The sequence below is a fragment of the Myodes glareolus genome, chromosome 10, assembly GCF_982192425.1.
Source record: "Myodes glareolus chromosome 10, mMyoGla1.1, whole genome shotgun sequence".
NCBI lineage: Eukaryota > Metazoa > Chordata > Mammalia > Rodentia > Cricetidae > Myodes > Myodes glareolus.
In genome coordinates this window covers 88,074,768-88,097,890 of record NC_142035.1, presented here as the reverse complement: position 1 = coordinate 88,097,890, position 23,123 = coordinate 88,074,768, and the positions used below count along the sequence as shown (strand labels likewise).

At 43.8% G+C, this 23,123-nt stretch overlaps 1 long non-coding RNA gene and 1 pseudogene across 2 annotated transcripts; one reads left to right on the top strand and one right to left on the bottom strand.

Moving 5' to 3' along the window:
• The first annotated feature begins 6,561 nt into the window (after positions 1 to 6,561).
• On the top strand, positions 6,562 to 12,138 carry LOC148120720 (uncharacterized). 2 transcript variants are annotated; one of them, XR_015739131.1, is made up of 2 exons: positions 6,562 to 6,991; positions 9,430 to 12,138. It is a non-coding gene; the product is annotated as an uncharacterized LOC148120720 (long non-coding RNA). The 2 variants fall into 2 exon arrangements; XR_015739130.1 differs by having other exon boundaries at positions 9,204 to 12,138.
• A 4,401-nt stretch (positions 12,139 to 16,539) lies between these two features.
• LOC125396486 (U3 small nucleolar RNA-associated protein NOL7 pseudogene) lies at positions 16,540 to 17,083 on the bottom strand (annotated as a pseudogene).
• Positions 17,084 to 23,123: the final 6,040 nt, after the last annotated feature.

Here is a 23,123-nt window from a genome sequence, read left to right as displayed (position 1 = left end):
AGTTAAACAGGTTTGAGCAAGCTTTGGGAAGGACATGGGATGGCCTTTCACTCTACAGAAGCTCTTGACTTCCTATAACACAAAAAGCAAATACTGCAACACTATAGCTCCCAAATGCTCAGAACCCACCAACCCCTAAGGTCCTAAAGTTTGTCTTCACTACAGTCCCTTCTGCTCCTAATGTGACTAGTGTGGTTTTCATTTCTGATGACTCCCTTGAAAAGTGCATTTGTAACTCTTACCTGGTGATCTGGACCACATGGTTCCTAGGCTGTTGTCCAGCTCACATGTCATACCCTCAGCTGGGCATGTTAAAAACACTTTGCTGCAGGAAAATCACTTTTGAAGGAAGATTTTCAACTCAAGCATAAAGCTACTATTTACTCAGGCCTTTTAACAGCAGGTTAAATGCTCCTAAGAAGAGAAAGCCTAAACTGTCACTTGTTAATTAATTCACTGATACTTTGCCAAATGAATAAGCACTGAATTTGCTGCTTTTAGACTTCTATCAATGTGGCCAAGGCCATGATGTTAGGTAGCATGAGCATGCAGGGTCTTCTCCCACTCAGGGTTTAGTGATACTCCTGAAACTCATGAGTAGCTTAGCTTGAACTGTCTTTGTCAAAAGTACTTTGTCTCAAAAGTAATGTAAATTTTATATTCTATTCAATATTATATGCATCTGTTCTAATATGAGAAGTGTTTTGCATTACCTACTCTTTTCTCCCAAAAAAAACGTCAAGTAAAGATGTTGTAGGAAAATGCACCATGTTTATCCTGTGGCTTCTGTGCCCATACCCTGTGTTCTGAGAACCTGTCTGACTGTTGAAGGTCAGTCCACCACCAGGGGGCAGCAGGACTTTGGTCTTACCTGTGCATTTTGACCTGAATTCAACATGGTCTAAGATTGCACAGCAAAAATGAGTCTTCTATATAGGCTCTATAGGTTGAGGAGTAACTTTGTGGTGAGCAATTATCTGACAGGAACAAGTGCCTGGTTTCTGTCTGTATGATCATAAAAATAGGGGCAGCGATACAAACCTGTAGCCTGAACATCTGGGGAGTACAGGCAGGAAGAGGTTCAGGAGTTCACAAATCACCCTCCATTACATAGCAAATGTGGGACTAAAGCAAACTACATCAGAATACTAACTCAAAAAACAAACACTAGTGGGCATGGTGGCACACGCTTTTAGCCCAAGCACTTGGAAAGCAGAGGCAGGCAGATCTACATAAGTGAGCTGAAAGACAACCAAGGTTCCATAGTAAGACCATGTCAAAAAACAAATAGTTTGGTCATCTCAATCCTGCTTAATTCATCTGTGGGTTCTGCTAGGGAATAATCCCTTTGGTCTGTCATAAAATCTATTAAAACTTTGACATAAAATTCTGAAATTTAGCAGTGCATGGTTACTTGCACCTATAATTCTGATAATTTGGAACATTGAAGCAGAGCACACCATGAACTTGAGGGTGGCCTGGTTTACGTAGACCCTGCCTAAAATAAAACAGTAGTGATGCCTTGTGCCTGAAATGCCAATACTCAAAAGACTAAGGCAGAATAGTGTTCCTGGATTCTAACACCATCTCTGAAAACAAAGCAGCCTGGAAGGACTGTTTCAGAGGCCTGAAGTGCTCTGTTCTAAGACAAGCTCTGTAGCTCCTTAGGTTGTTTTTAATCTTTCCATCTCAGTCCCCCAGGTCTGGAATCACAGGCAGGGGCCACAGCTGGCTCAAAAATGTTCTAGTTTAGCTGAGACATTCTTGCTATGTAGTCTGTCCTTAGTTGCCCATTTGCTGGGATTTCAAGTATGAAACACTGCTCACAGTTCATCAGGCTTTCTAGAAAAATGAGCTGTAGTAGACTGGAGAGACCTCACCAGTTAAGACTCACTATTGCAGGGGACCTGAGTTCACTTTGCAGCACTCAAACCTATCTGTAGCTCCAGTTTCAGAGGGCCCAGCACTTTTTTCTGCTCTCTGTGAACACCTGCACTCACGTACACATACACATAATTTAAAATACATCATTAGCCTGGCGGTGGTGGCACACAGCTTTAATCCCAGCACTCGGGAGGCAGAGACAGGTGGATCTCTGTGAGTTCGAGGCCAGCCTGGTCTCCAAGAGCTAGTTCCAGGACAGGCTTGAAAGCTACAGAGAAACCCTGTCTCAAAAAAATAAAAATAAAATACATCATTAAAAAAGAAATGGGCCAGATGTGGTACACGCCTTTAATCCCAGCGTTTTGGAAGTAGAGTCAAGTGGATCTCTTGGTTTGAGGCCTGCCTGGTTTACATAGTTCAATATGTAGGCTACATAATGCTACCCTATCCCCAAAACAAAAAATAATGGAGCGGGGTGCTTACATTTGTCAACAAGCCTGCCCAGCTGAGTTTGATCCTGGAGACTAACGTGACGGGAGAAACAGAACTGCAAACTGTCTTCTGTCCTCCACACATCAGGGCATCCACATGGTGTGGGACCCCTCTGTATGCTGTGTATACCAGTAATAAACTGTCATGGGCCTGTGCAGAAGGTAGAGTTAGGTAGGAAAAACTAAACAATGCTGGGAGAAAGGAGGAGTTAGGGAGAAGCCATGTAGCCCCACCAGAGACAGACTCTGGGAACTTTAGCCAGTAAGGCACAGCCACATGGCAATACACAGATTAATAGAAATAGGTTAAATTAATATGTAAGAGTTAGCCAATAAGAGGCTAGAGCTAATCGGCCAAGCAGTTATTTAATACAGTTTCTGTGTGATTATTTTGAGGCTAAGTGGCCAGGAACTAACTAGCGGCCTCTTCCAACATCCACATGGACATACACAAAAATAATCCATTAGAAAACAGCTGGCTGACAGTACTCAACTTCATTTGGAAAAGCAAAAAACCCAGGATAACCAAAACAATCCTCTACAATAAAAGAACTTCTGGAGGCATCACAATCCCTGACTTCAAACTCTATTACAAAGCCACAATACTGAAAACAGACTGGTATTGATTGGCATAAGAACAGACAGGAGGACCAATGGAATTGAAGAGAAGACCCGGATATCAATCCACACATCTTCGAACACCTGATCTTTGATAAAGAAGCAAAAAATATCAAATGGAGAAAGAAAGCATATTTTTTTTTGTAATTTTATTAAATTATAAAAAGTTTCCATTTACGCCCCTCCTCCCAACGTCCTCCCACGCCCCCCCTCCCTCTCCTCCTCCCTCTTTGTCCCCTAGGGAAGTCAGGGTCTCCTGCCCTGTGGAAAGCATATTTTAAAAGTGGTTCTGGCATAACTGGATATCAACATGTAGAAAAATGAAAATAGATCCATATCTATCACCATGCACAAAACTCAAATCCAAATGAATCAAAGACCTCAACATAAAGCCAGCCACACTGAACCTCATAGAAGAGAAAATGGGAAGTACACTTGAACACATTGGCACAGGGAATCACTTCCTAAATATAACCCCAGCAGCACAGACATTGAGAGAAATAATAAATGGGACCTCCTGAAACTGAAAAGCTTCTATAAAGCAAAGGACACAGTCAACAAGACAAAACGGCAGCCTACAGAATGGGAAAAGATCTTTGCTAACCCCACATCAGACAGTTCTGATCTCCAAAATATACAAAGAACTCAAGAAACTGGACACCAAAAGATCACATAATCCAATAAAAAAAAAATGGAGTACAGACCTAAACAGAGAACTCTCAACAGAGGAATCTAAAATGGCTGAAATATACTTAAGGAAATGTTCAACATCCTTAGTTATCAGAGAAATGCAAATCAAACTCTTGAGATTACATCTTACCCCTGTAAGAATGGCCAAGATCAAAAACACTGATGAGGGCTGGAGAGATGGCTCAGTGGTTAAGAGTACTGACTGCACTTCTAGAGGTCCTGAGTTCCCAGCAACCAGATGGTGGCTCACAGCCATCTGGCATGCGGGCACACATGGAAGGAATGCTGTACAAATAAATAAATAAATAAACAAACAAATCTTAAAAGAAAACAAAAACACTAATGACAACTTATGCTGGAGAGGTTGTGGGGGAAAGGGAACACTTCTGCATTGCTGGTGGGGATGCAAACTGATACAACCTCTTTGGATGTCAGTGTGGCGACCCAGTAATACTACTTTTGGGTATATATCCAAAGGTTGCTCTGTTGTGATCTAGCTGCCCTCACTCCCCCGACCAACAAGGGAACTTCCTTGTGGTCTGTAGTTGACAAGGATGTAAGTGTTCTTTCTGGCCGGTGGTTTTCCACAGAAGCAGTAGAGTTATAAAAGGTTGCTGGGCAAAATAAAGGTTGCTGTTCTTCAACCTGCAAAGAAGCCTCCGTGTGTCTCAATCCTGGCACTCCTGCCAGTCTCGGCAAGTCCAGGCCGCGTCAGGAGCATGGCATGCTCAATCGTGCCACAAGGACATGTGCTCAACTATGTTCATAGCAGCTTTGTCATAGCCAGAACCTGGAAACAACCTAAATGCTCCTGGACCAAGAATGGATAGGAAAAAAAATGTGGTATATTTACACAATGGAGTACTACACAGAAGGAAAAAATAAAGACAGCATGAATTTTTCAGGAAAATGGATGGAACTAGAAAACATTACTTTGAGTGAGGTAACCAAGACACAGAAAGACAATTATCACATGTTCTCACTCATAGGTGGTTTTTAAACATAAAGCAAAGAAAACCAGCCTACAAACCGCAATCCCAAAGAACTTAGACAACAATGCAACAACAACTAGGAGAGATTTACATAGATCTAATCTACATGAGAAGTAGAAAAAGACACGATCTCCTGAGTAAATTGGGATAATGGGACCTTGGGGAAGGGTTGAAGTGGGAGGGGAAAGGCAGGGAGGGGAGCCGAGAAGAATGTAGAGCTCAATAAATATAAATTTAAAAAAAATGAAAACAGCTGGCTGAGCAGCTGTAAATGATGATGTAAGGTAGTAGCAGGTGACTGGGCAGGAGAAGGGAACCAGCACTGAGAAGTAACAGCAGCCAGACTTGCTCTGTCAGCACTTGGATTTACACAGCAGGAGGTTCGGAGCTGGACTCACACGTCCTCAGCCTCCTAGGCATTTTACATTGTCTTGATTATGACGTGCTGAGAAGAAAAAAAAAGACAAAAACAAAACAGCCTGTAAACCAAATATGGTGTGATCCAACCCTCTGAGGCAAATACCTGCATTTGCAGCCTGTGAGCCAGAGGTAGCCTCTCAGCAGAGTGGGAGCATCTTAGAGGCAATGAGTGAAGTCACCGACAGTAGGCATGGTCAGTGTTGTAGATTATCACAGTGGCGTGGAAACAACTACCACTCAGCAGTTAGTGGCACCCACATACCTAATATGTTTACACGATAGCTTTTAAATTTTTCTTCCGATTTATTTGAGACAAGGTCCTACCATGTACCTTTGCTACCCTGGAACTCGCTGCATAGATGAAATCGAATCTGCAGAGATCTGCCCGCCTATACTTCCTGATTTACTATGATTAAATGCGTGCAGCACTGTACCTGGCTTTTTAAACAAACTTTAGTTTGGAGCTGGGTGGATGACTGAGTCAGTAAGAGCACTTCCTACACTTGTACGGGTTCTATTCTGTCGCGAGTCTTATTCCTGAGCGGGCATTCTGCCCTTACTTAGAGGTCTGCAAGTAAATACTCAGGATGACCATAGTGTTTGTTCTAGGAACAAGTTTATTATGCCAATAGTCAAAGCTCCAATTGTTAGCAGGTATGGGCAAACATCAAAACTATAACAATCATTTAAATCCCTAATTATTCTTATGGCAGATATAGGTAAACATCAAACCTATAACAATCCTAGTCAATCAATCACATCACACCTTCAATCACATCACACATTCAGCAAGGGTTCCTATGTCTTAGGCTGAAGGACCCCAACTCATTTTAGTCACAGTTATGTCATTTTGCAAAGAAGCTCAGTTCAGAGAAGGGCCCCCGAATGCTGAGCAAAGCAGGATACCTGAGGTCAGAACGAGGACAGCCTTATTAGGCTGCAGTACAGAGGATTTATGGTCAGACATCTGGTGAGATACCCAGGACAGCCTTATCAGGCTGCAGGACAGGGAATTTATGGTCAAGACATCTGGCCTAGGGGCAAACAAAGACTTCAAAGGACTGACCATATATGCTTGAGATAGGGACAGGTCAGTTATCTGGTTTCTTTAATCCTGGCCAAGGACCACGAGGCCTGCCCTCAAATTCACCCCTCGCCTCATTCAAACTGACCAATGGGACTCCTGTAACCGCGCTTTTGCTTCTGTAACATTGCTTCTGCCTATATAAAGATACCCCAAGACGTAGCTCGGGGTGCTCAGTTCTCCATGTGACTGCAGCACCCACAGGCCTGTGAACATTAAAGTTTGCCTCTTGTTCTTGCATCCAGTGGCTCTCGGACCTGGTTCTTGGGCACGGGTCTCCACGCATGTGAGACACCCTCCGGGTGCTCTTTCATTTGGTGTCAGAAGTGGGATTGTGGAAGATCTCTGCCCAACCCATCCGACAACCCACTGGGAGGTAAGCTGGCTAGCCACTATTTGTCCTTGTCTGTTTGCTGTCTTGATGTATTAATTTGATGTAATGCGCAAGCGTCTGTATTCCGTAGACCTGGATCCATGGTCATCTGTATTCTGGGCGGCTTTGAGGAGGAGCTGACGGGCTCTGAACTTCTCACCCGCTACCCTGGGGGACGCCCCAGGGATCTGGAGAGCCCGAGGGGCTCAGCACGAATCCTAGAAATTCGTGCGTCTGTAGGGTGAAGTTTTCACTTCCCCATCTGAATTTGTACTTTCGGTTTGCTGCAGCCATCTGAATTTGTACTTTCGGTTTGTCACCGAAGTTGCGCTTTGCGTCGCCGGCTGTCTGTTCTGTCTTTGTCATGTCTTTGTTTTTGTATTTTGTTTCGTTTCTGTTTGTACTCGAGTCTAAACCTGGTACCATGGGACAGTAAACAGTAAGTATCCACCGCTGACCTTTGCTCTAACTTTAGAGAGAAGTTGCAGACCAAGCCGTGGAAATCCGAGAGACGGCAAGCAGTCTGCTTCCTGGAATGGCCACCAGGAGAGTTTATCCAGGGAACTCCCCTACTCTGGGTAAAACCATTTTTATTACAGAGCATGGTGCAGATGATAGCGGCAGTCTGCCCCTCCCCTGTCTCTTTTCCCATGCAGGAGCGGGGAAAACAAAACAAAACAAAACAAAACAGAAAACTCTGCCTTCCTGATACCCAGCCCGACCTCCCGCTTGCTGTTGTTGCTGTTGCGATTGCCAAGCCCTACCCCGAATGTGCGCTGCGCTGCGCTTGGCTAGTTCTGGTTCTCGGTGGCGAAGGGCACCGCGCTGATGAGAGCAATGGCTGGACTTGCCAACTGGCACCTTGGGGGCGGCCGCCGCTGGTGGGCCGCAGATGAGGAAGAGCGCAGGCAGCCACGGGACCCTGCCAGATGGGCCAGGGCCGTGACAGACAGGCCAAGGAGGGGAGAAAAACAGCAGTGCGGCCAGAACACATAGGCCCGGATACAAGCTCGTCGGGGAGCTGTGGGCCGTGCTGCCCAGACGTGGGGAGGGAGCAGCGTCGGCTCCTGCCGGAAACACAGGGGGCGGGGCCGCGTGTGTGCTGGCTCCCAAGTCCTACGGAGCGGAGGCGGAGGCGGCTGCGAGCAGCGGTCCGCAGGGACTGCCTGCGCTCGCCGATAGGATTTGCTAAAGGATACAAAAGAGCCATAGAGAGAGAGAGAGAGTTACAAACGGGACCAGGCGAATTGCCAGGTGGCACCAAAAGGAACGCTAGCTAGGTGTGCGCCCCGAAAGGAGGGCGGAGGGCGGAGAGACGTGGGCGCGCAGCCCACAAGGAGCCTATGTCCCGCCCGCAGCTTAAAGTTAGGGACTATAATAGATTCAAAGGTTCCTACAGACCCAATAGAGACATAACTAAGTCTTGGGATGATTTGTTGACTAGTTTTCTGAGATTTCAATATATTAGGATCCAAAATGGCTGTGCCAGTTTACATTTCCACCAATGGTAAAGGAGTTTCTCTTTTACATAGGTTATGAGCAGTATTTGATCTTGATCATGTTATAGGAATAAGATGGAGTCTCAAGAGTTATTTTGATTCACATTTCTCCAATGATTAAAGATGTTATATTTGAGAATCTTTTAAATATCTTTCAGTCATTTTAAGTCCATCTGTTGAGAGTTTACAGTTTAGGTCTGTAACATAATTTTTTGGATTATTTGTTCTTATGAGGACTAAGTTCCTAATTTTCTTATAAAAATATCTTCCCATTCTACAGGCTGATGTTATGTTCTGTTGATTATATCCTTTGCTATACAGAAAGCTTCTCAGTTCTGGAGATCTCATTTATTGATTGATTGTTTCTCTCAATGTCTATGCCACTGAGGCTATGTTTAAAAATGTATTTAAAACCCTTTTTCTTCTATGCGGTTCAATATTGTTGGTTTTATGTTAAGCTCTTTGATTTGTTTGGATTTTAGTTTTGTGCATAGAGAAATATGGATCCACTTTCATTCTTTTACATGATGGTGTCCAATTAATTCTTAAAGGGAAAAACTGACAGTCAAAATGCTGGGCTCATGGCAATTCTCAGGGGGGCTACAAGGCACCCCACTAATTCGGCCAAGGAAAGAGAGGTTCTCCAGGGGCCAGTTAGAATCTATGTTCCTTAAATGTTTAATGAAGATTTACAGGCATCTTACCCAACCTCTAAAGTCAACAGGCAGCGATAGTCATGGCTTTCATAGGGCAGTCAACATCAGATATAAGGAAGAAGTTACAGCAGATAGACAGGTTGCAAGACTATACCTTGCAGAATTTGGGGAGACAGAGAAAATGTTAAACGAGAGACAGAAAAAATGAAGCAAAAGAGAGAAAAGAGAAAACCGGAGGGATCATAGACAGGAAATTTGGACTCAGACAGATAGGGAGCCTGGGCAATAGAAGAGGACCAAAGACAAATAAAGATAAACAGAGGCACCCCTTGGACAAAGGCTATTGTGCTTATTGCAAGAAAAAGGACATTAGATACCTCTATAGATTTTTTTAAGGACACATAAATGACTCATCCCTCCCTGGTCATCCCTGAATGTATGACCAAAGACTTTTGCTGACCAAACGAGGGACTTTTACTTTTCCTGCTGTTTTCAGTTCTGCAGAAGATGCAGGCTGCTTGCCTGCCTCTGCCTTCACCACACCTTCCTCACCAGGATGACCACCGCCCCATGCCATCACCACCGGAGAAATCCTTGCCTCCTAGCAACTGTCCTGGTGCCACACTTGTCTTAAAACCTGCAGGAGCCCTGGCTGCTCACCCTGCAGTCTGCTCCCCTCCCTCGTGTCAGACTGCAATAGAGCACTCACAATGCTACCACAGGTGCCCTCCTGCACCAGGCTGCTGCTCCTGTGCCCTGCTCACGTCGATGGACTATGGATCATACCAGCATCTGCAGAAAGGACAGGCGGCTGGCAGAATGGCAGGCTGAGCAGCGCCAGGCAGAGCCGGAAATAATGGCGAAGCTTGCCTGGGGCACAAGGCTGGGAGTCGGAGCCAAGCAGGTATACAGGACTGAAGGTAAGCGAAAGGTGGGGGCAGGAATGATGAACAGGAAGCGAATGATTTGGATAAATAGCTTCCCTTCAGGGATATTGGCCCACCCAGAAGGCTGAACTTGTGACATTGACACAAATTCTATGGATGGCAGAGGAAACATCTACACTGACAACAGGTATGCTTTTGCCACCACCCATATACACGGAGCAATATACAGACAAAGAGGACTGCTGACACTTGCGGAAATCTTGAGCCTCCTCACGGCCACACGTTTGCCAAAGAAGATCATAAAAAAATCTTCCCGAGGTTTGGGATGCCCAAGGTAATCATGTCCGATAATAGACCTGCCTTTGTTGCCCAGGTAAGTTAGGGCATGACCAAAGACACTGGGGATCAATTATGCTTACCAACCCCAAAGCTCAGGTCAGATAGATAGGATATAAACTGACAAAATTGGCCCTAGAGACCAGCAAAATGACTGGACAGACCTCCCTCTGTCCTGTTCTGGGTTTAAAACACTACAGCAATCGCTGCCACTAGTTCTGTTACCTGGCTAGTTAGCTGCTACTCATGCATCTGCTGACTAAGGCTGACCCTGGTGATGGATATCCTGAGCTCAGGGCCTGCACAGGACAGGCACATCTGCTGTAAGATGGGTTTACATCGCCTTTAAGGCTCTTCTTTTCTGAAGTCAGAAGCCCACAGGGCTCTGCTCATTTTTTTAAGAGTTAATGTCTTTTAAACACGGTAACAGATAACAGAAGCGAAGAGTAATTCTGTTCTGTTCCTCCCCTATGTGTCTGGGACCTATTGACAGAAATTATTTTATACGGTCTGAGATTTTTCCAGATTAGACCATATTGGCAGAGAAAAGCAAGCACACCTGAATCTTTCTCACCTCTTGACTGGTTTTGCTTTTCTACAGGAAAATTTTACTTTAGATTATGAAATGGCCTAATTTTCAAAAGATAAACAAATATGGTTTTATTTACGATCACCATTCCAGTCCCTCTGAGTACAGAGGCTGGAGAACCACTGTCTGGGGTCTCAAGATGCTGCTGATCCTTTTCTTCTATTTCTGTTTTAGTTCTGAACATAAATCCTAATATACCATCTCCCTTTTACACCCCCATTGATTTTATCTCTGAATGTTGTCCCTAGGTCCAAGCTGGCCTAATGTTTTTACGACATGTTGAGCTTTTAGGACTTACTGGGTTAATTATATCTATTTTTCTGTACCTCTTACGAACTAAACCTAATTCTTGATTTCTGCTTCCACATTGACTGTCCTCGGGCTTTGGGGCTCATTGTTTTGTTTTAAACATTTGTCATTCTGTATTGCATTTTCTTTCATTGCTTGTTGAAGTTCTCACAATAGGCACAACCCTTGTACATTTGGATGAAGATGAAGCTGATGCTATAGAACATAATGGAAGCCGGTGAATGTCATATGGTGCCAGCTGGGCTGAAGCTAACCTCTCAGGCGCATTCTCTGGAATTGAGGATCAACACTCCCAGTGTCTACAGCAAAGGAGATTTGTCTTCATAATACTGAACTTGCCTTTTAAGGGAAACATTGTTTTATAATGATAAGGCATCCATATGTTTCTTAGGACTGAGATAGTCAATAGACTATTGCCACAATGATGGGTGCCAATCCCAGGTCTGCAATGGTTCACAATGTCTACCATGTAGTTACTTTCAAGCTTCATTCATCAGATAATTTTGCTAAGAGCTATTCTGAAGTAATGCTAGTTTTCATATGGTTATTGTCTGAGCAAGTCTTTTGATTTTGTTTTCAATATATATAGCTGGGCCCCTACTTATTTTGCTTCTTATCATTACAGTCGGCCCCTGCATTTTAAATCACCTGGTACAACCTATGAAAGACAGGCTTTTAGTTATCCAGACTCTGGTCCTGACCCACCAATATCAGCAACTGAGACAATAGGAGACAGAAATATCATGATCAGTTTGAGTTAAAGAATTAACTCAAGTTATAAGAGAAAAATGGGGGAATGAAGGACCCCAACTCATTTTAGTCACAGTTATGTCATTTTGCAAAGAAGCTCAGTTCAGAGAAGGGCCCCCGAATGCTGAGCAAAGCAGGATACCTGAGGTCAGAACGAGGACAGCCTTATTAGGCTGCAGTACAGAGGATTTATGGTCAGACATCTGGTGAGATACCCAGGACAGCCTTATCAGGCTGCAGGACAGGGAATTTATGGTCAAGACATCTGGCCTAGGGGCAAACAAAGACTTCAAAGGACTGACCATATATGCTTGAGATAGGGACAGGTCAGTTATCTGGTTTCTTTAATCCTGGCCAAGGACCACGAGGCCTGCCCTCAAATTCACCCCTCGCCTCATTCAAACTGACCAATGGGACTCCTGTAACCGCGCTTTTGCTTCTGTAACATTGCTTCTGCCTATATAAAGATACCCCAAGACGTAGCTCGGGGTGCTCAGTTCTCCATGTGACTGCAGCACCCACAGGCCTGTGAACATTAAAGTTTGCCTCTTGTTCTTGCATCCAGTGGCTCTCGGACCTGGTTCTTGGGCACGGGTCTCCACGCATGTGAGACACCCTCCGGGTGCTCTTTCAAGGCAAGGTCTTCAATCCTATATTACTGAGGCATTGGTGTATACAACCTGATAATGGTCCGTGGCTCTCGACTTAGACCTCTGGATCAGCAAGTCTTGATCCGCAGGCAAGGGCTAGTTCTCTGGCTCTTGGACGGTCTCAGCTGTGAAGTTGCTGGTTCGTTGGATTCTCTATGACCGCTCTGACAGCATGTCTAGCAAGTCATTTTGAGAATGTCTTCTTGTCGTGAGCCTCAAGTTTTTATACTGTCTGTGGCTACATTACTTTTTTTATTTCTAGATTAGCACACATGTCTGCTTATCATATAGTTACGTCACACTTGTTCACCAGCTCAAACTCTTATCACCACTGCACACATTGATTGCTTCATACTTTTTAGTTTCATTTTGCGTGTCACTTAATATTGTATCCTAACAAACAAGGACTTGTTTGTCTTTGCAAACTCATAACATTTCACTTAATATTGTCTCTTAAAACTCCTGGACTTGTTTGTCCTTACAGACTCATAACATATTCCCGGCACCCCACACAGGGTCTGTAACTGTAACTCTAGTTCCAGGGAACCTGACACCCTTTTGTGACCTCTAGCACCAGGCACACATGCTATTACATGTGTCAGAACACACACATTTAAAAAAAAAAAAAGGAAGGTGGAGCATTGGCTCAGAGGATAAAAGTAATGGATCCAGCACCTACATGACAGTGGACATCCATAACTCTAGACCCATGGAAACCAATGCCCTTTTCTGGCTTTTTTTTTTTTGTAGTTTTTGAGACAGGGTTTCTCTGAGTATCTCTGACTGTCCTGGAACTCACTCTGTAGACCAGGCTAGCCTTGAACTCACAGAGATCCACGTGCCTCTGCCTGGGATTAAAGGCATGCGCCAACAGCACCCTACTCTTTTCTGACTTTTTGAGGGTTCTGCATTCACATGGTGTACATACATACATGCAAACAAAACACCCATATGCACAAAATTTTTAAATAAAAAATAATAGTTTGAGATGGAGTTTTGTAGTCTTCCCTGGCCTTGAACTCCACATAACAGAGAATGACCTTGAACTGTGACCCTGGTCCTCCTACCTCTACCTCCCAGTTTCTAGGATTATAGCTATTTGACTATACCTGTCTGGACAGTAGAATTTCTTTATGATTGTTATTGTTATTGGCTTTTGTGTTTTTTTTTTATTGGATTGGTTTGGTTTAGTTTTTTGAGATAGGATTTCTCTGTGTAGCTTTGGAACCTGTCTTGGGACACGCTCAAACTGGCCTTGAACTCACAGAGATCCTCCCGCCTCTGCCTCCCTAGTGCTGGGATTAAAGGGCTGCGCCACCACCTCCCAGCTCTGTTTGTTATTAAAATCTGTATCTCTGTCTCTGTGTCTCTCTGTGTGCTCACAAGCTCACGCCAGTGCATGTGGATGGAGGTCTTAGAACAACCTGCAGGAGTCAGTTCTCTCCACCACGTAGGCCCCACAAACAAAATTCAGGTCATCTGTGTAATGACTGTTCTGTCTCTTTAAGAGACAAGCTACACCCACTCCCCCACCCAGGCAGACTGATCTGCTTTCAGCCTGAGTTCTCACTCTTTTCCTACTCCCTCTTGGAGAGGCAATTTCCATCTGTCCCTTCTCTCCTCTAACTCCCCCCCCCCCCGCTCTTCTCTCCTTCTCCCTGCCCAGGACCTTCTCCCAGTTGTGCCCACATATCAGTTCTCCTCATGCACTTGTTGGCAGGAGTGAAAGAAATCTCAGAAGCTAGTGGTGTGTGTTGAGTCTTCACACACCAATCTAGACTGCCATTGTCTCACAGTTATGTCTCTTAAGTGTTGAGGCCCAAAATCACTTGTCCACAAAAAAATTAAATACATTTTTTTTTCTTAAAACATCTGTTCTAGAACCAACTTGTCACAATCCTGAAGTGCATCTTCAAATAGATTCTGATAGTTACCTCAAAATAGTGGTAGCAAGACACAAAGAGCAGAGTAGTTGTGTGTGAGCAGGGTTCTGAGGATGCAAACTGTGACACTAAGTTTCTCCAAGTTTCTGAGCTGACCAAGCACTAAAACTACGGCATCACCCTCTGTCTCAGAAAGACAATCAAGAGAATGGAGTGCTCCCTAGAAATGCCACTTTTCCGTGAACAGTACTGCATCTGTTTCCAAAGCATCTGGAAGAGGACAAGACCCAGAATAGTGTATTCTCTCTATCCATTCCAGGGCTCTTCCCTCCTGGTGGCAGAAGGACTGGCAAGGAGGTCTTTTGGCTGAAAACAAAGGAGAGGGGTGAGAATGGAAACTATAGGACCCAGCCATGAAAACTCAATAGAGGCCGGAATCTCAGTAGTTTACCCTAAGGCAATACCTGGTTCGGATAAGGACCACAAACTGAGACCACCCAGGCACCACCCAGGAACAGACCATCCAAAGAAAATTCCTAATGTTCCAACCATTGTAGATAGGATTGCCTGCTAGCACATACTCATTGCTTTTCACCAGGACACCCCTTGACAAAAGTCAGCAAATCTGGAGTCCCAAACCTTAGAAACCCCTCACCTCCACATTTGCTACCATAAAAACCCAACTCTAACTGAGCTTGGAGCTCTCTGATCTCTCCAGTACATTGGACACACAGAGAGTCAGAGTTTGAAATAACTTGTGATGTTCTTGTTGCAATATTCTTGTGTAAGAATAAAGGCTCTTTGCTTTCACATACAGGACTTGGTCTCCTGGTTTATTTTGGGGGGACTCGGTGATCTGGGCATAATAGAAACAACCATATCTTGTTCCAGCCTCCTCACTTCCTCCTGGAATTCAGTATCATCACCCTACCCTCCCCACAAACACTTCAAGTTTAGAAGTGCACCTGCTCCCTTGTCACTGAATAGTTAGGCGAGTTCAGGGCTTGGAGTAGCAGCGGACATGAGGCCTGTGATAAATATTCTTGTCTTCCATGGCATTTGTTGTTCACTGAGAAAGATACAAAATGATAAGATCATAGAATTCGCCAGGTGGTGGTGGTGCACACCTTTAAGCCCAGCACTTGGAAGGCAGAGGCGGGTGAATCTCTGTGAGTTCAAGACTAGCCTGGTCTACAAGAGCTAGTTCCAGGACAGGCTCCAAAGCTACAGAGAAACCCTAGATAGATAGATAGATAGATAGATAGATAGATAGATAGATAGATCATAGAAATCTAGTAGGGAACATTGAGATGGCACATCACATAAAGACATTGACTGCTGAACATAAGTAGCAGCCTGAGTTCAATACCCAGAACCATATGTGTGGTATGGCATGTGTGTTGTAGGAGAGGCTTGTTGGTTCCCAGCTGCTCAGTCCTGAAATAACCACACAAAAACTATATTAATTAAATCACTGTGTGGCCCACTAGCTCTAGCTTCTTATTTGCTGACTCTTACATCTTAATTTAACCCATTTCTATTAATCTGTGTATCGCCACGATATTGTGGCCTACCAGCAAAGTATCAGTGTGTCCGTCTCTGGTGGCAGCTCCATGGCTTCTCTCCTGACTCCACCTTCCTTTTCCCAGCCTTCAGTTTAGTTTTGCCCACCTAGATCTGTTCTACCCTATCAGGCCAAGCAAGATTTTTTTTATATTTATTTATTTATTATGTATATAATATTCTGTCTGTGTGTCTGCCTGCAGGCCAGAAGAGGGCACCAGATCTCATTACAGATGGCTGTGAGCCACCATGTGGTTGCTGGGAATTGAACTCAGGACCTCCAGAAGAGCAGCAGTCAGTACTCTTAACCTCTGAGCCATCTCTCCAGCCCGCAAGATTTTTTTTTATTAAGCAATGGTATTCATAGCATAGAGAGGGGAATCCCACATCAGCTCACCTTTTCTGTTTAAATAAAAAAGGAAGGTTTTAACTTTAACATAGTAAAATTACATATAACAAAACAGTTATAAGCAAGAATTATAGTTACAATATTTATATCTATTTTATCTTTTATCATAACTAAGGAAAACTTTATCTTTTCTTCAACTCCATCAAAGACTCCAGAAGGATATATTACCTAAGTAAACAGGAAGTGCATAGTAAACAACTTCCAAAACTCTAGAATTGACAGAGACATCTCATTGCCTGTACAGTCACCCAAAGTTCTTCTGTATCATTGGGGCATCCATCTTCAGCCTACAGGCTCATAGTATCCAGCAGACTTTTCCATGAAGCAGGAAATTTCAAAGACAGTCCCACCTATATTGGCTGTCTGTCAGACTCTTTCATGATGTAGGAACCCCAAAGGATTGTTTCACCTTTAGGCAAGTTCAGCAGTCATTTCTTTTTTTTCTATACATATAAATCATCGTCATTTAGCTTTACTTCATTTCACTTATAACTTTTCTTTTTCATCTTTTTGGTCATCCAGCATCTTTTAAACCTCTTGGCATTTTGTTGTTTCTTAGCACCCCATGTGGTATTGAGAAACTGGGCTGCAGCTCTTTTCACTGGGAACCTCTTGCTCTGGGACAGGAACTTGTTCACAGTAGTCCTCTGGGATTCTGAACCATGTAAACAATTGTGGATAAAGTGTTTGGCTGCTTCTTGCCTCGAATCTCTCAGATCTTTTAGTCTTACAGCCAAGTAGCCTTTAGTCTGTTGGACTGTACTTTTTGTATTTTAACTTTCTTGGAGTTTCTTCCTTTTGCAGTATGTTCGCCTCTCTTTTTCGAATTAACTTTTACATTTCCTGGTGATTTCTTTAGGTCAGCCTCTGGAGCTATAGTTAGTTGCTGTAAAATAGCATCTGGAAGCAGCTTTCTTTTCTTCTGTTCGATGAACAGCTCCTCGCGATGCTTCCTCTTCTCCTTCAGCAGCGTTTTATCCCTGGAAGAAAAGGGAACAGGTCATTCAGACCGGATGAGCCTAGGAAGTCGCCGGGTGCCCCGTTTCCCGCCGCGGGCCCAGCAGTCATTTCTTGATGTTCAGTTCATCAAGCAGTCCAGGCAAGAGCAGTTTTTTTTTTCCCCCAAATGGCTAACAGACTCCATAAGGAGCCTCTTTGATTTGATGCCCATCTTCCTTTTGAAGTAATTGGTGCTGCTAGGAGCAGATGTGTCTCCTTGTCATGAAAAGTCCTAAGTGCTTTTTTTTTTTTTTTTAGTTTTAGTTTTTTGTTTTTTTGTTTTTTTTGTTTTTTTTTTTTTGAGACAGCCTGTCCCGGAACCAGCTCTTGTAGCCCAGGCTGGCCTGAGACTCACAGAAATCTGCCTGTCTCTGCCTCCAGAGTGCTGGGATTAAAGGTCTGTATCACCACCACCCTTAGCAAAAAGTCCTAAGTTCTTAAACATCTTAAATGCCAAATTCTGAAGGTCTTTGAAAGATTTGAAGAATCACTATCCATCTGAAATATATCTCTGTACATCTAGAAAACCTAACTATCATGACTACAAGCTTGACTATTATAGAAGACTCTCTATTTACCTATATTTCTTAATTATACATTACATTTTTAAATGAGCTGCATAATCACAATACCTTAATCAAGATCAGAAATATATATACACAGTATAACAAAATTGGCCTTAATTTTGTATCAATAAAGCAAGATCCATACCAATGCAAAGTATCCATCTCTATAGCATATCCCCTTTAAAATGTAAAGAAACATTTACAAACAATATTTGGGAATATGGGTGTAGTTCTCTTCATATTGCTTCCTGCTTTTTGTTGGGTGAAGTAATTTTTGAAAGTGTTCACAGCAACCTTTCAGGGGATCTTGATGCATCAAACAACATTAGTCTGAAAGAATACCACAGGTTCTCATCCTCTGTAGAAACAAAAGAACCTCTTTTCCAAAGCAACATATCCTTAGACCCATATTTTGAAGTCAAGAAACCTTTAAAATATCTATGCTGGTTTAGCTTAGCAGGCCATACAATGATATGTCTCTCTGTATTTAGCTCCTTCTCAGTCAAAAAGTTCAAAGAAAACACAATAATATTAATAATCCAGACTCACTGTGAATTTTACATCTTTTCATGACTTATTTGTTTTAAATCTATTAATTTTTAATATTTATTTTATTATCTTTACTCCTTTAATCTATGACTGTCTCTTTAAAGACTTTGTTTCATTTTTAATAAACCATTTACTTTTTATAACTCTCTATACTCTTTCTTTTCTCTCTCCCAAGCCTACATACATTTTTTTTAAACACATGGTGTCTCATTTAGAGGTCTTTTTCATCTGAATTTGTCTTTATTGCATATCTGTAACCCTTTTCTGACCAGAAGTGCTTCTTAAAATGCTAAGCCCTTCTTATTAACTTAAGCGGCACCATTTCTAGGGGAAATACGGCACTGCCTGCTTGCCCCACCCAGTCCAGCATGGCAGAGCTGTTTGCTGCCTCTGAGAGCCATGCTCACAGCAACATTTTTAGGCTCACAGCCAGTCTATGTTGCCATTAAGCAAGTTGTAGCACTGTTCACCAATCCTATTTAAATGCTCCATAGCTGAACCTCATCAGAGTTTGCAGTCCCAGGAAGCTGCAGTTTCAAAACAGCATGGCTTTTTTCTGCTACCGCTGAATGTGGAAAATCTTTCTTAAAGGAGCCATGCCTCTACTTGGTTCTAGCAAACAGAGCCCACCCAAGAAAATGCTGCTACCAAACCATGCTTAACTCTGTTCTTTCGTGTCTAGTTTCTTTTTAAGCTTTCTCAGGTTTTATGTGAAAATAGTCAACCACATTGGAGTGCCAATTTGTTGTAGGAGAGGTTTGCTGGTACAAAGGGGAATCCCATATCACATGTGCATGCCCCCTCCAAAAAAAAAATATTTTGGAGTGTTGGACTAATGGCAAATGTTTGTAAAACAACAACACCTAGTGCACTACTTAGGGTGCTCACTGAGCCCTGAAACACTGCTTATTCCTGGCAGAGTGGCATCAGCACCTTGGGGTCACCAAGAGGGGCAGTTCACTTCCAGCTGGGCAATTCAGGAAGATGTGGTATTGAATTACGTTTTCCAATTTTTAAATTGTGCATGCATGTGTGCATGTGTGTCATGTGTGTGTGTTTGTATGGCTGTAGATGGGAAGAAAGGGTCTGCCAAGGTCACTAATGTTTATGGAAGCCAGAGGACAACCTGTAGGAGTTGGCTCTCTCCTTCCATTTTAGTGAATGCCAGAGATCAAACTTCAGTCTCCAGGCATGGCACCAAGTGTCTGCCCACTAAGCCATCTTACCAACCCTGAGTTTTTTGTTTATTTTTAAGGGTAGATGAGGACACTGGGAAGCAGAATGGGGAAAGGGAGCAATTTCTAACTGTTACAAGCTATGGGGTTTGGGATAAGTTAATTGTGTTTCTTGTTTGTTTGTTTGGTTTTGTGTGACCATTAAGTGAATCCAAGGCTTGGGCATACCATGCAAACACTCTACCACTGAACTATAAGTCAAAGCCTTAATACACTTGAATTCGGGCCTCTCATCTCTAAAATGAGAAGCAATGCTTATTGGAGTATTAAATTTAGTGTATCAGCACAGTAAATATTTGGTGTGTGACAGTTATTACTGCTCGGAGAAGGGATGTTTACAGATTTTAACAGAGCAAAATCATAGAATTCATAAAGGAATTGAAGACAAGTAGGACTGTTTCTCTGGTTGTCCTAACCTTTCGCCAAGGTCACTAAATGGATCAGAGAAACAGCATCCTGTACACGCTAATAGTCAGGAGACATTGGTTTAATGAATGTCCAGCTGTCTCTGTATCTGCCCGAACGTCTTACAGAGTCCCCATATTGAGTTCCATTGTAGCCTCATTCCCAAGCGTGTGCATCACTTCTCCTCTCCAAGCTTGCTGAACATGTTAACGTGCTATTTCCTAAGGCAGAAACCCTGACACCCCCTCCACAGGAAAGTCACCACTAGAGTCTCAGAGGCGCTGCCTTGAAAGCAACATCACAGCAGCCACTTCTCTTCCTGCCAGGGGAGAGCAGAAGGTGTGACCAGGGCCCAGGAATCTCTTGCAATTGTCCCTACTCTGACTCAGACCCACACCCTGAGCTGGAGCCCCGCAGGTCCGACTGTGCAACCTCCGTTCTGCATTTGTCCCTTTGCAGCTGCCATCTGTGGCTGTTTTCTTCCAATGCAGTCTTTGTGCCAGAGGAGCCAGGCTGAGAGACGGGGCTATTTATAAATGGAGAGTGGGTGCAGAGTTCTGCAGTAACAAATACTTTAAACAGCCAAATTCCACCTCGCCTCCACTTCCAAATTCCTGTCCACCCCCTCATCTCCTTTCTTCCCCTAAATCATGGAAGTTCCTGTCCTACGGTCAGAGCCGTAAAGAAAAAGAATTTAAAATCAGCGTCTACAGGTGACAACAGAAAAAAGGCACTGAAGGGCTGGGACTGGGATTGTATTACAAGGACTTCCTTAGGGTGTGCAACACCCAGATGATGGGAAGAACATAGAAAAAGAGGGCTGGAGAGATGGCTCAGACTGCTCTTCCGGAGGTCCTGAGTTCAATTCCCAGCAACCACATGGTGGCTCACAACCATCTGTAATGAGATCTGGTGCCCTCTTCTGGCCAGCAGGCATGGAGGCTGAACACTGTGTACATAATAAATAAATAAATAAATCTTTTAAAAAAAGAACATAGAAAAACAAAGATCACAAGAGGCTGGAGACATGATTCCATAGTTAAAGTGTGTACTGCTCACACAGCAGGTAAGCACGTGTTTTAGGCTCTAACTCCCTCTAACTCAAACTCTAAGAGATCTGGTACCCTTCTCTGGTCTCCACAGATGCCTGCACTAACAGGCAAATACCACATACAAATGCACATAGATATATAATTTAAAATATTTTTTTTAAATTATTGAGTTACCACCTAGTAATAAAGACTTATTGAGATGGGCACAGTGGTGTATGGTTTTAATCCTAGCTCTTGGGAGGCAGAAGCAAATGAATCTTTGTGCATTTGAAGACAGCCTAGTCTACATAACAAGTTCCAAATTGGTCAAGGATACATAGTGAGGCCCTATCTCAAGCTAAACAATGCTATCCACTGGAAACACTTGTCTAGAATGTGTGATGCCCTGGGTTCAGTCTCTTACTCCAAAACATACAATAGCCATTATATGACTCGCTATAATCCATCAGCACTAGTCCCTAGAACAGCCATTTAATGAGAACAATAGTTACTAAGATGTGATGTCAGAAGGCCAAAAACTGGCAAGAGCAGAATTCACTCCTGGTTTTCCAGTCTGTGGGATTTCAGATAACATGAAATGCGCATGTTTGAATCCCAGCAGTCTTTACAAAAAGAGAGCGAGTTTTAACATGAAACAGTGAGAAGAACTTACCGTTGCATTGTAACAATGAACAGTTAATGCTGTATTGGCACAGTTGTATGTCCAAAGGCTCAGCTCAAGCTGACATGCTAACATAGGAAACTTACTGGCTTAAACTGAAATGGCCAATGCTTCAGACAAAGGACTAAGGTCTTGCAATCTTTATTTCTTGTGGCTGCTGGCTTCTTGTCCCGCGCTACCGTCTCGCCAGCAAGAACCACGCGGTACACATAGGATCCTTCTGCAGAAAAGCTTTATGTCTCTTGGGAGCTAGAGCATAAGCCACATGGCGGAGACCCAGATAAGATGGAACCCATCCCTTATAAAGGAAACAGACCCCGCTTCGGACGTGTCATTCTCGGATTGGTCAAACTGCTCCCAGTCCCAGGTGAAACCTTGGGAGTAGTCAGGGACGCAGCGGTAGAGAGTTACAAAGCACATGCGCTGGGATTAAAGGCGTGTGCCGCCACACCTTGGGGTCACAGAGGTCAATCTCTACCTTTGTTCCTAGAAGCAATGGAGAATGTGGTCCGGCCCTCCACATATCCCCCTTTTTTTACTTCTTTGCAGAAAGGCAACTCCCTAGGAAGGTAAAGATAGAGGTCGCACTTCCCAAAATGAAAACATAAAAATGGGCTTACACGGAATCTGTCCCTAGGCTCATGACACCTGGAACCTATCCGGCCTGCCCTCTGCCAATTTTCTGGGAAAGGGAATATACGGCAGGAAACCCTTAAGCAGAGCGACTTATCTCTCAGAGAGGGCCATTCTCTGTGCGATGCTCTTCAGCTCGACAACCTTCAGGGCTAGCTAAGCCAAGCACTCCACCCTGTGCAATGGACAGAGGTGTCCTAGGGGTGCAGGAGCTGGTTGGCATAAACCTTACTGCTTCAGCATAGATAACCACACATCGGTAGAGGCCCCTGTTCCAGGGCTGCCAACGCTTGTGCAATAACCACTTTGTCCCTACGATTTTGGGATTTGAGTCAGCAGACCATCCAGAGGAGAAACACTAATCCATAGCATAGGACTGTTCCAAAACATTTCCACCCCCACCCATTCTTTGAAGTAGGGGAATGAGAGACACGGCCCAGGACTGGAGTCCTACGGCCAAGCTTATAAATCATCTCTAGGACGGTAGGGAGGGGGCCCAGAGTCTTATTGGTTGTAAAAAATCGGGGAGACACCGCCATCCTATGGTTGACTGGTAACAGCTTCAGGAAGGCTGAGAGTGTCCTCCATCGGTGCTCTGTCATCCATCCGCAAAATGGCAGGAGGAACAGCAGCCAGGTCCTCAGGCGAATCCGTGTGTTGTGGATCACTCTTCACTGTTCGGGTCAATCGCTCTGGCAGCCAGAATGGGCTTTCTTGATCCTGTGGGAAGACACAAACAGCTCCCCTGGATCTCAATAAAATGGGATCCGGGCCTTTCCATTCATTAGAAAGCACATCTTTCCACTTAACCAAATCTTTGGGCCGCTGCGGATCCGAACAATGTCGTGTTGCAGCATTTTGGCCATTATCATCCAGATTTAAAAAATTTATGGTGAACAGAGCCATGGCGATGGCCATTCTTGGCATCGGGGGCAGTTCC